The following is a 16,230-nucleotide window of genomic DNA, read 5'->3' as shown; positions in this document are numbered from 1 at the left end:
GCATCAACAACGCATGAGTACCACACTGCCAGACTGACAAATCCCTACCAAGACCTGACCTGACGAAGATCAGAGGGGTGGACTAGCCCACAGCATTGCAAATATCCCGGAGAGAGACCCCAATGGAAAAGGTCTTAGAGGCTGCCACACTCTAGAGTCGAGTGAGATCTGACCCCAAAAGGAGCAGGGATACCAAAGGACTTATAAGTGCATATAGCATCCACAATCCACCTGCTGAGGGTTAGTTGTCTGCAGGAAAACCCCTCTTATACAGACTATAGCAGACGAACAGCTGGTCTGGGAGAAAATTGTACAATGCTACAAGCACGGCCAGCATCTCTAGGCAATTGATGTGCCACAGCAGATGGGGCCCTACCCATAGACCTTGCGCAGAGGGGTCACTCATGACTGCACCCCACCCCATGAAGGACGTATCCCTCGTAAGCATTACATGACAACCGGGAACTCCCAACACGGGGCCCTGAGATAGGAACCTGGGATCCCTCCAGACATCTAAGGCACATAGGGTTCGCTGTGTGACCTTGATAGAACGAAGGAGATTGCCTTTCCGTGAGAACCCTTGGGTCCTGTGCAGGAGGCCAAGTGGAATCACATTGGACGCTGCTGTTATAAGCCTGAGCGGTCTCTGGAACTGCTTGACAGTGAGTCGAATACCATACAATGCCAAAGTAAATGGATCTTTGTAATAGAGAAAGCACACTCTTCTTGGCATTCAACCCAATCCCCGGCACCTTCATGTGAGCAAGAACGACATCTCAATGTCGGACCGTTTAATGCTCTGATTGAGCTAATATCAACCTATTGTTGATATAGTTTAGGATGCGGATGACCTAAAGTCTCAGGAGAACCAGAGCCGCATTCACACATTTCATGAAGGTGCGGGGTGAGAGGGCAAACACAAATAGAAGGACCCGATATAGGTACGCTTCTGCCCCGAAAGCGAACCTCAGGAAATCCCCATGTCAATAGTGAGTGGTTTAGCTGACATAGATCTAGAATAGGATGCAACCCTCTGTCCTTTTTGGGAACTATGAAGTATCGACTCTCTGTCTGATGAAGGACCACCTCGATGGCCTCCTTCCTCAGTGGAGTGTGTACTTTTTGTTTGATGACCAGCTTGAGTAAAAGGCAACCTTCTTTAGATGATATGAGGAAGAATCCTTGAGAGGGAAAACAAGCTCCTCATTTGGGTGATATCAAGAGTGTGATTATAATTCTTAAATACACTACAAAACACTGGAGAGAGAGAACTACTATGAACACCAGAGTGTGTGATTATGAGCAATGTCCTTTCTAAAGTCTTACACAGTCAGTTGATGTTGTGGAACCAGGAGCTACTGAGCATCTCATATTATAGCTTAACATCTCAAGTCAAATTAAGTCAAGTCAAGAGTCAAATCAAGCATCAGACATTTAAGATCATTAGAGATCCAACACCAACTCATCCATGCCAGAGCCTTTGAATGTTTAAAGAAGTCCAATGTCAAAATGAGCAACTACCCTTTGAATGTCCAAAATCTTAATGAGGTGGGACACAACTGGAGCTGGTGCATCCTCAGGATGTGGAGAGGAATTAGCATAGCTTCTGTTTATATGTCAGGGTCGTGACTATGAGTCGGAAGCGGAAGCAACTCTATCATGCTTCCACGAAACAGATATAATCCAAAGACCATAAGTAATCCACGGCACGAAAGTAATCCACGGAACCAGCGGGGAATGCTGGCAGTCTCGCACTAGGTTGGTCACCGTAGCCATAAAGTAGGTTTGACACCAAGGGGGGCGTGGCAGGTGGATCCCTGACATCATAATAGTAACAAGCACAAGTGGATAATTTGTTTGATCAGATGTACTGGAGCACAAGGTTATGATGTGTTATTTGTAGGCCTTGATAAAAGATGTTTCTTTAATCTGTGTTTAAACTGGGAAAGTGTGTCACTGTCAGGAAGTATATTTAAAAATTAGGAGCTAAATGTGAGAATGCTCTGCTGCTGTGAACTTTGCTATTCTAGAAACTACTCAAAGTTCGGAGTTGTGAGATCTCAAAAAGCATGATGGATTGAAGCATGTCAGAAGACTAAATAGATATGTGGGAGCTAAATCATTTAGGGTTTTGTAAGTAAGTAGCAATAGTTTATAGCCAATTTAAAATTTAACAGGTAGCCAGTGTTGGGATGATGAGATTGGGGTTATATAGTCATATTTTCTCGACCTTGTGAGAACTCTGGCTGCTGCATTCTTAGCTAACTAGCTTTTTTTTTTATTAATGATGGACGACAACCATCTATTAATGCATTGTTGGCCATAAAAGCAAACAAGTATTTTTTTTAGAATCTACTTTCAGTACCTGAGTGGCATTTCAACCCATGTGAGATTTATCAGAGCCACTAAAAGAACTTGTAGGGTTGCCTTTTGTGGGTTGGAAGTGCTGACTTAGACGGTGAGCGTTGATGTACTGTTGAGCCAGAACTAGTTGGTGACTCCCCTGCTGGAGAAGACACTAGCACAGACCTGCTAATGGTAGGTCTCTGGAGAGATGTTAAACTTGTCTAGTAGTGCCTCCTAAAGGTCAGTATAAATCTCTGCTCTGTCCTCATCCTCAGCCAGGTATGCATGCAGGGCCTTTCTGGTTAACAGTGGAACAAGAGGATAACTCAACTCATCCTATGGCGGCCAGGTGTTTACAAGACTCTCAAATTGATGCAATAAGGGGAAATGTTTTTCCCCTGCTGGAAGACTGCCGACTTTGGCTTAGTTTGTAACATCGGCTGACTGCTGGGCCCCATGTTGGTTGTTGAGTCTTGGTCTCTCAGGTGAGCTGTACCTCTCTGCTGGCTGGACAGCTTGCAGAATTGCCTCTTGTAGAATCTGTAGCTGCAGCAGGAGAGACATGTCTGGCTTAAGGTGTCATGGACTTTGGATGGATGGTTGGGGGTCCTTCTCTCTCCTCCTCTGTGGACTCAACAGTGTCCCAGACTCTTGAGCGAAAATCCTTCTTATCCACTTTTTTAATCTGTAAGTTCCTGCCTCTTGTCACAGTCTTCAAGTAGCCGTCCCACTTCTGACACCAAATAATCAAATAATCAAACAAATCTTCGTAGGTTGGTTGTCAGGCAACAGGTTCAACCACACGGGAAAAAAGAAATCTGAACATCCTGAAAATGTATGGCAATACTTGAGTACTCGAGTACTCGGGGAGAACAGTCCCAGTGTGTATATACTGTGTGTGTGTGTGTATATATATATATATATATATATATATATATATATATATATATATATATATATATATATATATATATATATATATATATATATATTTCTCAAAGGACAATACTATAAAAATAAAACCTGGATATATTTAAGAGTAGTCAATGTGCATCTTATATAGCAGTATGGATTTAATGTCCTCTACAAACATACAGCCATTATTGTCAAAATAGCTGGCAACAAAAGTGAGTGCACCCTTAGTGATAACAGCTGTTATTCACTTGACCATGCAAACCCACCATGGGTGTAAATTCGAGGATTGTCCCCCCCAATTATTATTTTTTTTTAATATCGCACTCTCTATTGTAAAAAAAAAATAAAAAATATATGTATGTAAAAAAAACCCCGCAAAAAATGCATTTAGAAACAACCCCCCCCCCCCCCCCCCCAACCACAGTGGTTTGACCCACTGACTGCTTTCCCAGTTCATCTCACCTTCTCTACACACACACACACACACACACACACACACGAGTCAGGTTTGTGGCTACGGTTCAATTAATGTTCAACTCCATTAAGTAGGGTATTTTATTCACTTTAAATAAAGCGATTCTCTTTAATGTAGTTGATGCAGACTTATTCATAAATTAGTTGCGCCACAAATGCTGATTACCGATGTTATTTTTCCATGAATCTGCTATATTAGCGATTAAAATATGACTTATCTAGTTAACGTTAGCTTGTTTACAATAGCTTTTTGCATAGTGCACTGACACTAACACACCAAAGCTGTTTCCCATCCATTGTTTTATTTGGGACGACTTGGCATAATGTTAACTTAACATTAACGGCCACAATTAGCATATTGATTATCTGTGCATTTACTAAATGAGCACTGTGCTACATCCGAACTGACCCCACTGTATTTTTTTGTATAATCAATTTCTATTCTGTTCCTAAGGTGTCTTAATTAATTTTAAATAAAATTTTAAACCTTTTTTTTAATTCCTTGTTTTTATTGTTGTGATTTTTTTATGATAGTTTTACTTTCTTTATGTAAGGCACTTTGAATTACCATTGTGTATGAAATGTGCTACAGTATGAATAAACTTGCCTTGCAGTGTCATAGACTAGATAAAATGATGGAGAAAAGGAAAATGGACATAAGATATGTGGCAAGGCAAGGACAATCTTTAGGAGGCCATACTGAAGAAAGTGGGAATCTGTATCAGCTCATAAAACTTAGGGCAGAAGAGGATGATCCAGTTTTATTGAAATGGTTAACAGATCGTGCCACTGCATATGTAAGCCCTAAATTGCAGAATGAAATCCTGAACATTATGGCCAATACAATAATCCAAGGGATTGCAAGTGAGATTAGGTCTCCAGCCCTTGTTCAGTTTTCTGTAATAGTTGATGGCACCCAGGATATTTCTGGTATTGAGCAGGAAAGTGTCTGTCTGCGCTATGTGGACCATGACCTTATGCCACACGAGGAGTTTATTGGGTTGTACAGTTTATCAGAGACAACAGGCCAAGGCATTGCCGAAATGGTTACTGATGTGTTGTTGAGGCTTAATCTGCCAATACCTGCTTTACGTGGGCAAAATTACGATGGTGCCTCCAACATGGCAGGAAAGTAGAGTGGTGGCCATTAGCCATCTATGTGCATTGAGGAGCACATTGTGTCAATTTAATCATACAGGCTGGCTGCTCAGTCTCCACAATAGGTCCATCAATTGGGCATCCTTTTTAACCACTCAGGAAAATTTTAAAAAATGTTTGAAAACATAGTTACCTCTGAAAATAAACCCATCACCACACTAAAACCTCTATGTCCAACCAGGTGGACTGTGCGTAATTCTGCTTTAATAGCTGTGCTAGGGCAGTATGAGCGGGTACTTGTTAGTCTAGAAGAGATGGCAAAAAGTGCATCCAGGACAGCTTTAACTGCCAGTGGCTTATTTAAGCACTTTAGTAAAGGTAAGACTGTGTTGAGTCTTACACTTGCTTCTGCTGTTGTTGGAGAACTTGAGTGCCTAAACATTTCAATGCAGAAGACCCAGACTGTCTCTGGTATGCAGGATGCAGTAGATTGTGTACGATCCTACCTTCAGGGAAAGAGAAATGACAAGAGCTATCTTGAATTGTTTGAGAAAGCTACATCATTGGTAAACTCCATCAAATTAGTTGACCCTATTGAGACAGCAAATTCAAGGCATTTTGCTGGCAAAGCAGTGGACCATTACAGGGCAGAGTTCTTCAAAGAATCGGATTGTGTGGAGGTTCAGTTTGGTGAGCGTTTCAAACAAGACAGTCTAAAGTCTCTGCAAAGCTCAGAGAATGTCCTTTTGACTGGATTGTTAATTGATTCAGTAGATAAGTACCCCGAGTTGCACAGAGGTACTCTTGCAGTACAGTTGCCTCTCTTTCACCAGAAATTCTCCTATAGCAGCAGTACAGAGGCAGCAGAGGTCCTAAGGGGAAAGCCAGTGGAGGTGCGTGGGTTGTTTGACCAAGTTGAGGTCCTTGTCAGAATTTTGTTGGTGGTTCCAGTGTCCTCATGTGAAGCTGAGAGGAGCTTCAGTGCATTGAGGAGACTAAAGACGTGGCTAAGGGCTACTATGGGCCAAGACAGACTTAACAGTCTGGTAGTCTGCAATGTGCACAAAGACAAGCTCGACAACCTTAACATAAACAACATATGCCAAGAGTTTGTGGGGCCCAGTGATACCAGGAAAAACACATTTGGTACTTTTGTTTAGTGTCCATTCAATAATGTAAGTTTGCTTTAAATTGCAGATGTTTTTTTTGTTGTTGTTTTTATACATAGAGCAGTTACTGTAAATTGATTATTTAATAATTGATTTTGTTACAAAACATTAATTATTTTAAATCTATTTTTCACATATGTTAATGGCTTAACTGTAAACAACACACACAATGCAATAAATATTTTTTAAGAAAAATCTGCTTTGTCATTGAATCTGAGAAAAACTTTGAAAATAACCATAATGACGCAGTCTCCATGCTTCAATAATAATGATAAAAGCGAAGTTTTTTACTGTGGGGACATATCTTTATAAGTACAATTTGACTGTATTGTTTGTGTCCATCTTCAAAAATTTCTCATGATAAATTTTAAATTTATTGTCCCCCCCCTACTCTTAAATAAAATTTACGCCGATGAAACCCACATGTCTTATTCATTATGTTAATGTTTTTGTCTGCTTGACAGGACCATACAAACTTGTGTATCTTGTATTAGAGCAGTTAAAATTTTGTGCTTTAAGTAAAATTCTCTCATACTGATCACTGGATGTTCAACATGGCACCTCATGGCAAAGAAAGATTTGAGAATTAGTATTTGTGCTCTCCACAAAAATATCCTAGGCTATATGATGATAGGTAACACCGTGAGTTACAGTACAGTGTACATACAGAGGTTTTCCAAGATGGGTTCCACTAGGAACAGGCCTTCCAAGGGTAGATCAAAAAAGTTAAGTACACCGTGTTCTCAGCTGCAGAAGCTCTCTTTAAAAAAAACAATGGAATCGCAATTCCTTTTGCATACCTTTCGGATACCTTGCATGGAAAGCTGTCAATCAACTGACAGGGATTATTTTTATACAAAATATAATTGTAATTAAGAAACACCAGGTGCTCCTAATGCCCTTGATTAATTTATCACTACCACATATTTACTTGGTTTGGAACATTCTGGTGTAAAAAAAATATTTTAATAATAATTTAAGAGAGCTGTGCATAAAAATTCCTGTTAACCTCAATAAACTGAAGTACCATTGTATAGAAGAGTGAGCCAAAATTCCTCTACAAGGTGTTGAATCATACGTTTTTTTCAGTTTCTCCATTTTGGCATGATCTTAGTATAAATAAATAATGACACAGTGGTGTTGTTTATTTGGGTTAATATTCAATAGATTTTAAGACATGCCAAGAAACAAAATGATTTGTATTATGTCATGAAACAAAAATCCATAAAATATAAAGAGGGTGTACTTTCATTTTTACATGGCTGTGTAAAATCAGGTTAAATTTGTGTTAGGTTGAATTTTTAATACTTTGTATACTTTTGTATTTTTGTAAAAAAGTATTATCTTTTGAAACCTCGTAATATCCTTATTCAAGCCCTATTAATGATGGTGTGAATGCTATATGAGGTTCCCGGAAATAGACTTTGACTGACTCCTTATGAGATACTGTAAAGCCATTTAAAGCCAGTGGTCACCCATCTTGCAATTAGGAACTGTTTTTAGTAGTTTGGTTTAAAATGTAAAGATCTCTCACAAAAATGGAAACAATTGCTGCTCATTTAGAAGAGTAAAAAAACAAGTAAAATCAAAAGCAGCTTCCCTGATGACTGTGTTGGAAGATGACCTTTAGTATCAACACATTAGCATTTTTAGCAGTGAATTCTATAGTGCGTTGAAGGGTGGAGGCAGAAGGGCATCTTCGATGTGCATGTTTATGTGTCTGTGTGTGTGTGCAGGTCAAGGTATAATCATCCCATAGAGTGTGTGGGGTTTTGGCAGCTGTAGAGCATTCAAGTCAAGGCCTCAGGCCACCCACACACTGTGAGCAAAGCTCACAACTTTCATGATAGATAAGCTCTGCTGAAACCGACACAGCAGGGATGGAGTAAGAGAAAAAGAGATACAGAAAATGCTGGAAATACACCAACCTCTATCATCTCTCATATAGTTTAGTATATGCTTCACATTCCACATTTAGTCCCAATTTGTATGTGTCTTCCTTACATACACTACAGTTGCATCTCAATAAATTAGAATATCAATTAAAAGTTTATTTATTTCAAAATTTACAATAATATCATTATTGTAAAGAAGAAGATATGAGACACCAGACCCAATAATGTAGAAGATATAAAGGCCACTATGGGCAACCTGGGCTTCCATAACACGTCAGGAGCATCACACCTTGCATGCCACTGCAGTAATCCAAAAATACTTTTGAGTAGTCCAACATTTCTGTGTTAAAAATCTTTTTTTATTATAATTAATTTTTAAAAGATTTTATTGGTCTTAAGTCTTCTTCTTCCAGCTGCTCCCATTAGAGTTGCCACAGCGGATCATCCTTCTCCATACAACTCTTACCTCTACATCTGCCTCTAACAAAACAACTACCTGCATGTCCTCCTTCACCACATCTATAAACCTCCTCCTTGGCCTTTCCCTTTTCCTCCTTCCTGGTGGCTCCATCCTCAGCATTCTCCTACCGATATACCCCATGTCCCTCTTCTGCACATGTACAAACCATCTCAATTGGGCCTCTCTCACTTTGTCCCTCACTTATTTCTAATCCTTTCCATTCCTGTTACTTCCAATGAAAATTTCAACATCTTCAGCTCTGCAACCTCCAGCTCCACCTCCTGTTTTTTACTCAATGCCACTGTCTCTAAACCATACAACATAGCAGGTCTCACCACAATCCTATAAACTTTCCCTTTCACTCTTGCAGATACCCTTATATCATAAATTACAAATTTTCCATTAGCCAGGGACCTAAACTCAACGAAATGGTTTGTGTTGGTACACACAATAAGGAAATAGACCATGATGGAATGTAACAAAAATATAAGAAGCATTGTACCCTAGAACATAATCATGAGCACCATAGGTTATATTAACTTAGTACTAATTACTTTTAGTTTATTTACACATCTTCTATTGGCTACACAATGCAACTTCTTCTAAACTTCTCTATCATCCGCAAAAATCATCATCTATAGAGACTCCTGTCTGACCTCCTCCGTCTACCTGTCCATCACCACTGCAAACTCCACCCCTCCAAGGTCCTCCCTCCATTCACACACATGCACTCTGTCTTACTCCTACTAACTTTCATTCCTCTTCTCTTCAGCACACACCTCCACCTCTCCAGGTTCTTCTCCACCTGCTCCCTACTCTGCCATTATGCAGACAATTAACCCTATGGGGGGGCGACAAATCCACCGGTGCATTTTTTTTTGTGGCATTTTTTCCTCATAATGCTAAAATAAACAAATTACTGTCTTAATTTGTATAATAACACTTATAATAACAATAACTTATAATAAAAACAATAACGAGTGAAAATGTATAGTCAGTACTTTAACTTTTACCTGAGTATGTTTTAAACTTGAGTATCTGTACTTTTAGTTGAGTAAAGGATGTGTGTACTTTTGCCACCACTGGACTTTACTAACAGCCTTGTGGCTGATGAACACAAATGTCCACATGCAGACTAACTCTAGTCAGATGTAACAAAATGGTAACAAATGGTAGTGCTGTTCATTAAACAGGTGACATGTGTTGTGGTCAGCCAGAAACTTAAATATAACATTTGATTTATTATAATTTAGTGGGTTTTCCTGACAGCTATCAGGTAAAATCTGTGGGGTGTTAAGTGATGCTTATTGTCAGGGTGCGAACAAAAACAGAAGGCGGAAGCCGGAGTACAGTTCGCTCGAGTTTTAATACAAGTGTGAGGGAGAGAGAGACACACAAGCACACACACACAGACGCGCACACACACACACACACACACACACATACAAGCACAAGCACACGGCAGTCCTACGGTTGAGAGAGTCCGAGGTGCGCTAGCTGACTCGAGATGCGCAGGGAGGTGAAGCGCGGCCGGTACGGGATTGTGGAGTCCGGACGGAACGGAAGACATAGAATATAGCACAAAACAAACAACCCATTCACACAGTAAGTAGCATCCAACACATTCAATAATGAATGGGATTGGGAGTGAATGAGGAGCTTATATAGAAGCAGGGTGGAGTGATGATGAACCCCATGATGGCGGGATTATGCCTGGAGCTCCAGAGAGAGTGGAGGCATGAGTGATGATGAGCTCCAGGTGTGCGTGCTTAAACCTGGAGCTCTAGGGAGAGCGGAGGCATAGAGAGCCACCAAAGGGGGCGTGGCAGGTGGATCCCTGACACTTATTTACAATGCCCATAAGTAAAAAAAAAAGTGGTTCCAAAATACAAAGAAAAAAACCAAGAATAGGGAAAAAAAGATAAACATATACTTACACATACAATTTACAAAGACTACAATTGCATGCTTGCTCAGCCACAAGAAAGCTACCAGCTTCACTTGCCTTAACCACATTGTCAGGTAAGTATAATTCAAATGTTTATGTATAATTTATATTGAATGTTTTTCTCCTAACATTTGTTCCATATTACAGGAAAAGAAACAATTGAGAGTGGTATTTAAGAGACACTCCCCTATAATGCTGACAAAATGGCACCACATGGAAAAGAAATGTCACACTTTGTGAGAAAGAAAATAACTTATTTGCACAAAAAAGTTCAATGTTATTAAATAATTTGTAAAGCATTACTAATAAGTTTGAATACTGTGGCAAAAATGATTTGTGGGAAGCTAACTGAGATGTCCATGCTGTCCACACAAGCTCCTCATCAAGAGCATTTTGTGATGAAAGTCAAAGAAAATGACCATAAAAGATTTAGCATAGTTGGCTAAATTAAATAGTGTCAAACTTGGTGAGTGTTTCCCATGACACCAAATGACATGCACTCCTGGATAGTAGCATGCACGGCTGTCATCCACAAAGTAAGCAACTGCTTAAGCCTATACACAAAAAAAAAAAAACCTGTCTAGATGTGGGCTAGGGATTTTTAGTATACCACCAGGACCACATTTAACGGGTTTAACTTTTTATTAGTTTATTCAATTTCTGACTTCTAAATAAAACTCTTTTTTTAGTCATTTTGTTTTCCACTGTATGTGCACAGATTTACATTGGTTCTAAATAAAAAACACAAAAGCACAAGGATCAAAAACAAAAAATGAAAACACAGAAATATCACTCACAGTGTAATGATTTTAAGAATACACCACACATTTAAATCTATCAATTTGTCAGTACACAAAACTACAACCCAATTTGCACCAAACAAAAGAAATAAAACAAAATATAAAGATTACTGGGCCAAAAAAATGCACATATACTTCAGAACAGTAACCCTTAATACCCAAAATATGGCAGTGGGAATAAGTATGATGAGCTTCCAGACAACCATCCACACTCACTTCACAAAAGTTGCAATTCCCATCATTATGTTGTACACTTAGGATTGCATTTTAAACCTTGCAACTTTCCCGAGAGTGCATCTCTCTCGCTCTGCTTGCTGAGCACGTGTCAAAACGTTTTTTTACCAGAGCGCATGTGCACTTCCTCATCTGCACCACACACATACACACACCCGAATACGCCCCCTATCGCCAGCTTAAGGAATTACAGGTGTATACATGCAAAACGACTTAAATGCCATTTTCCACCCGGTTACATCCTCCCCTGCAATTAAGTCAGCGTCCGCGATGACTCACTCACTCACAAGTTTAGGCATTCATAGCACCCTGTAAGGCCTTCTCAAACAGAGCAGTGCCAATACTGGCCAGCACCTGAGACATCATCTCTGTACTGACACTTACCGCATGGCAAGCAGACCTAGGTGTATGAAAAGGATTTGTGTGAACACCAGCAGTTGCTCGCTTACTTATACACACAGCAGGAACTGGTACCTCTCTCTTTGCGGCATCACACATTTCCCCGACATCTAACTTCTGTGACGGTGCATGCCCATCTGTGGCCTCTGGAGTCAGGACTACAATATCAGGTTCTACAGAGTCTCTACCAGCTTCTATGGAGATTTGATCTGGCCACCTTCAGAGCTGACACTTTCAGACTCCGAAAGAACTAGTGCCTCTGAGTCCATTATATTGTCTGTGCCCAATCTCACACAGGGTTGCACAACCTCCTCTACAACCACAAAACCTGGTTCAGAAGCTTAATTATGATCCATGCGGCCCGGCTGCGTACCCGTCTGCGCACCTGGCTCAAGCCTTTTACCCCTAGGCCTAGGAGTAGGCACAGCACCTGGACGCAACTCCGACCGGTGGACCCTTTTGGCTGGCCCTCCCTCCAGTGGCTCAACAGTGTAAGTTGTGCCCACTATTTCTACTACTTGGTACACGATCGGGCTCCAGGCATCTTGAATTTTGTTCCTGCCTGGAGGCCGTTGACGCAGATACACCAACTCACCGACACTGACCTGGGGACAAAACATCTTTTTATTCAGATGAGTCACCCTCTCCCGAGCTTTCTCCTCTAAATACTCCCTAGCCTTCTCATGGGCAAATCTCAGTCTCTCTTCATGAACAGACAACCAGTCTTGCTTCCCCTCAATGACCTCCTCACTACCCAACAATGCATCAATTTGCAGATATGGCTGTACCCCGAAAAGTAGGTAGTAAGGGGAAAACCCTGTAGGGGAGTGTGGAGTAACGTTATACGCATGGACTAACTCCGGAAAGTACTCCGGCCAACGGCGTTTCTTCTCGGACAGCAATGTACGCAATAGATTATGAAGTGTGCGGTTGTACCGTTCACATTGAGCATTTCCTTGTGGCCGATACGGGGTCGTACGGGTCTTCTTCACCCCATAAAGCCTGCACAGCTCTGCGATTACCTCACTCTCAAATGTTCTACCCTAATCGGAGTGCAACCTCTCAGGAACACCGTACTTCATGAACCACTCTCGTAGCAAGATTTTTGCTGTGGTATCGGCCTTTTGGTCTTTTGTAGGGAATGCTTGTGTGAACTTGCGTGAAAACATCGGTAACAACCAAAACATTTTCACGCCCTTCCGAAGCCGGCTCTAGAAGCGTAAAGTCTACAGCGATCACTTCCAATGGTCTGGAAGCCAGAAATGCTCTCATGGGGCACGGACTTTGGGCTGAGGCATCTTGGTCAGAATACAACGCTGGCACATTTTTTGATCCATTCCTCCACATCCTCATGCATACCAGACCAAAAACACCTCTATTTCAACAACCCCAGTGTCCGTTCAATGCCCTGGTGCCCCAAATCATCATGCACACTCTGCAACACTCGTTCCTTCAAACAACTTGGCAACAACAGTTGCCAACAGCCTTTTTCATTTGGGTTGTCTACAACTCGATATAACAACCCATTCCTCTCTCTTATGAGACTCCACTGCTTCAGGAGACACTTCACTGGCCTGGACAAAGACTTTCTTTCCAGGTGAACGGGCCTCTTTTCTTTGTCCCAAAACCCTCTGAAATCCTGTATAACCGGGTCATTTTTCTGAAACTCAGCTAGCTGCTCTTTAGTGTAACCAGGAAGAGTATGAGTGTTCCCTTGGAGGTTGGTGACAGCCTCTTCACCGGCCTCTAATGCACGGATCTGCCTTAACCTGCCGCACTCTAGCCCTTTCAAAGCGAGCTCGGTGTCCAAGGCTGTCCCTCGACTAATTACACTACAGATTGCTACACACTGATCCCAATCAGCATCAGGATCAGGGCCAGGCTCCCCTGCAAACTCCTGCCTGGAAAGAGCATCATCTGCAGCGTTATTCTTTGCTGGCCTGTACTTCACCTCAAAGTTAAACACATAGAGCTGTGCCACCCATCTCTGCTCGATCGCTCCTAACTTAGCAGTCTGCAAGTGACATAATGGATTATTGTCCGTTATCACCTCGAACCACGACCCAAGTAGGTAGCCACGAAACTTTTCGACCAAAGCCCACAAGGGCCAGTAGCTCGAGCTTCATGCTGCTGTAATTGCGATCGTTCCGCTCAGCATTGCGTAACCTCTGCTCGCATATGCAATGACTCTCTTCTTGTCACCTTGCTTCTGATAAAGGATGGCTCCTAAGCCATTCTGACTAGCATCGGTTTCAAGAATGAAAGGACATGTGAAGTCTGCAAAACCAAGCACAGGTGCTGTTGTCAGTTTCTTCTTCAAATTATTAAATGCCTGCTCACACTCATTAGACCACAGAGTACTAAAGTAGTGACTGCCCTTTGCATACCGGCCCTCACGCAACAAGCGTTCACCAAGTCATGTAAGGGCCCAGCTATTCTCGAGAAGCCTTCAATAAACTTTCGATAATAGCTGCAAAACCCGAGAAATGATTTTAGCTCTTTTACAGTTTCTGGGGTCTTCCAGTTACTGACTGCAGCAACCTTGTCTGGGTCAGGAGAAATCCCCTGCGCTGACACCTGGTGACCAAGGAAACGTACAGAGTCTTGGAGGAAACGGCACTTTGTCAACTTGACCTTTAAACCCGTTTCCAACAACGGCTTCAGTACCACCTCTAACCTCTCCAGGTATTCCTCAAATGTCGGTGAAAACAGCAAGATATCATCTAAGTACACGATCAACACCTGAAAAATTAGATCGCTCATAACTGCCTGCATAAGCCTTTGAAAGGTTGAAGGCCCATTGCAGACTCCAAACGGCATCCTCTGGTATTCAAATAAACCAAAGGGCGTGGTAAACGCCGTCTTAGCCCTATCTCTGTCACTCACAGCAATCTGATGGTACCCTGACGCCAAGTCCACAGTTGAGAAAAACTGAGCTCCCCTGAGGGCATCGAAGCTCTCGTCAATTCTGGGTAATGGAAATGCGTCACGCTTTGTCTTGGCGTTGAGCTTCCGGTAATCTACACATAACCTTAGCAAACCATCAGTTTTGCGCACCAGCACTACAGGAGAGGCATAAGCACTCATGCTCTCTTGAATGACACCATTTTTTAACAGTCTAGTAATGTGCTCTCGAACCTCCTGATACTGATTTGGTGGAATTCATCGGTAAGGCTGATTTACCGGCACATCATCAGTCAGATGTATCTCATGCTGAACTTTATCTGTATAACCCAACTCATCATCCTCCATGGCGAATACACTTGAATACTTGCTCAGCACAGCTTTCAAGTGAACCTGTTGTTCAGGCGTGCCACCCAGGTCAACATGATCCAAGATTGACTGAGCTGGGTGCTCCAAATACTCATCTGCACCTATAGTTACCTGTTCTGTGTCTGCAGAGATTCGCTGAAACCTCACTTCACAGGACGAACCTACACTGTAACTATCTACCGGGGACAATATACCCAGCCGGGCTCTAGGTTGAAGCCAAAGATCTTCCTGAGACAGGTTAAGTATTCTTACTGGACACACTGGTACTTCTGCTGGGACCAGGGTAGGTACTACGACCAATCCATCTGGTAAGGGTGTATTTGCTGATTCTACTAACCATGCCGAACCATCCTTTTTACAGGACTCTATGCCCTTAATTAGGACAGTAGTTGCTGACCAAGCAGGCACATGTGTAGGAGTCTTACCCACGGTCCGAGCAAACGACACTCGTTCAACTAACTCAACTGACTGTGCTTGCTGAAAGGCCACCCTCCAGTTGGAATCAAGGCTACCCCCCAACGTGGTATCGAATTCAGCATGAACAATTTGTCGGCACTTACTAATGATATTCATTCCAATGAGCACAGGCACGGAGGCTGGACAAGGATTTTCTTTGATGATCAAAAACCCACACTCAGGCAGGACCATCCCCATAACCTCCACATCCAGCTCCATGTAACCCAAATTGGGGATTTCTAAACCATTGGCTGCAGTGATCTTCAGCCAATTTGAGGTAGCCAACACATCACTCTCATCCCCAAACGAATGCTCACGGAAGAACCCCTCAGTAATAGTGCTGACCTGACTTCCAGTGTCTAACAGGCATGACACTGGCACACCCTTGATCATCAAATCCACCATAGGGCATGTCCCCACTGCCCGTTCAAGAAATCTGTCCTTACAAGTTCCCTTGTGCGTCGGACCAGTGATTTTCCCTATTGCAGCCCGACTCTGCGCGACAGAGTGGTCTTGTTTGCCTTGCTCTTCAGTAGTTCTGGTAGCACTCTTTGGTCTTCCACCCCGTCTCCCGGTGCAACGTCTAGCAATATGCCCAACCCCATTGCATCTGAAACAGATAGGTTCACCCTCCTCAGTAAACCTAGGAGAAGACTTTAACTGAGGTACAACATTCTGAGACACAGACCCTGACCATGGCGCAGTCAACTCCTTGACTGCCTTAGTGAGCTCCGAAATAGTCTGCTCTTGCTCACTTATTCGC

Source organism: Silurus aristotelis, assembly GCF_946808225.1.
Source record: "Silurus aristotelis genome assembly, chromosome: 11".
Classification (NCBI taxonomy): domain Eukaryota; kingdom Metazoa; phylum Chordata; class Actinopteri; order Siluriformes; family Siluridae; genus Silurus; species Silurus aristotelis.
Note: the sequence above shows the minus strand (reverse complement) of the source record.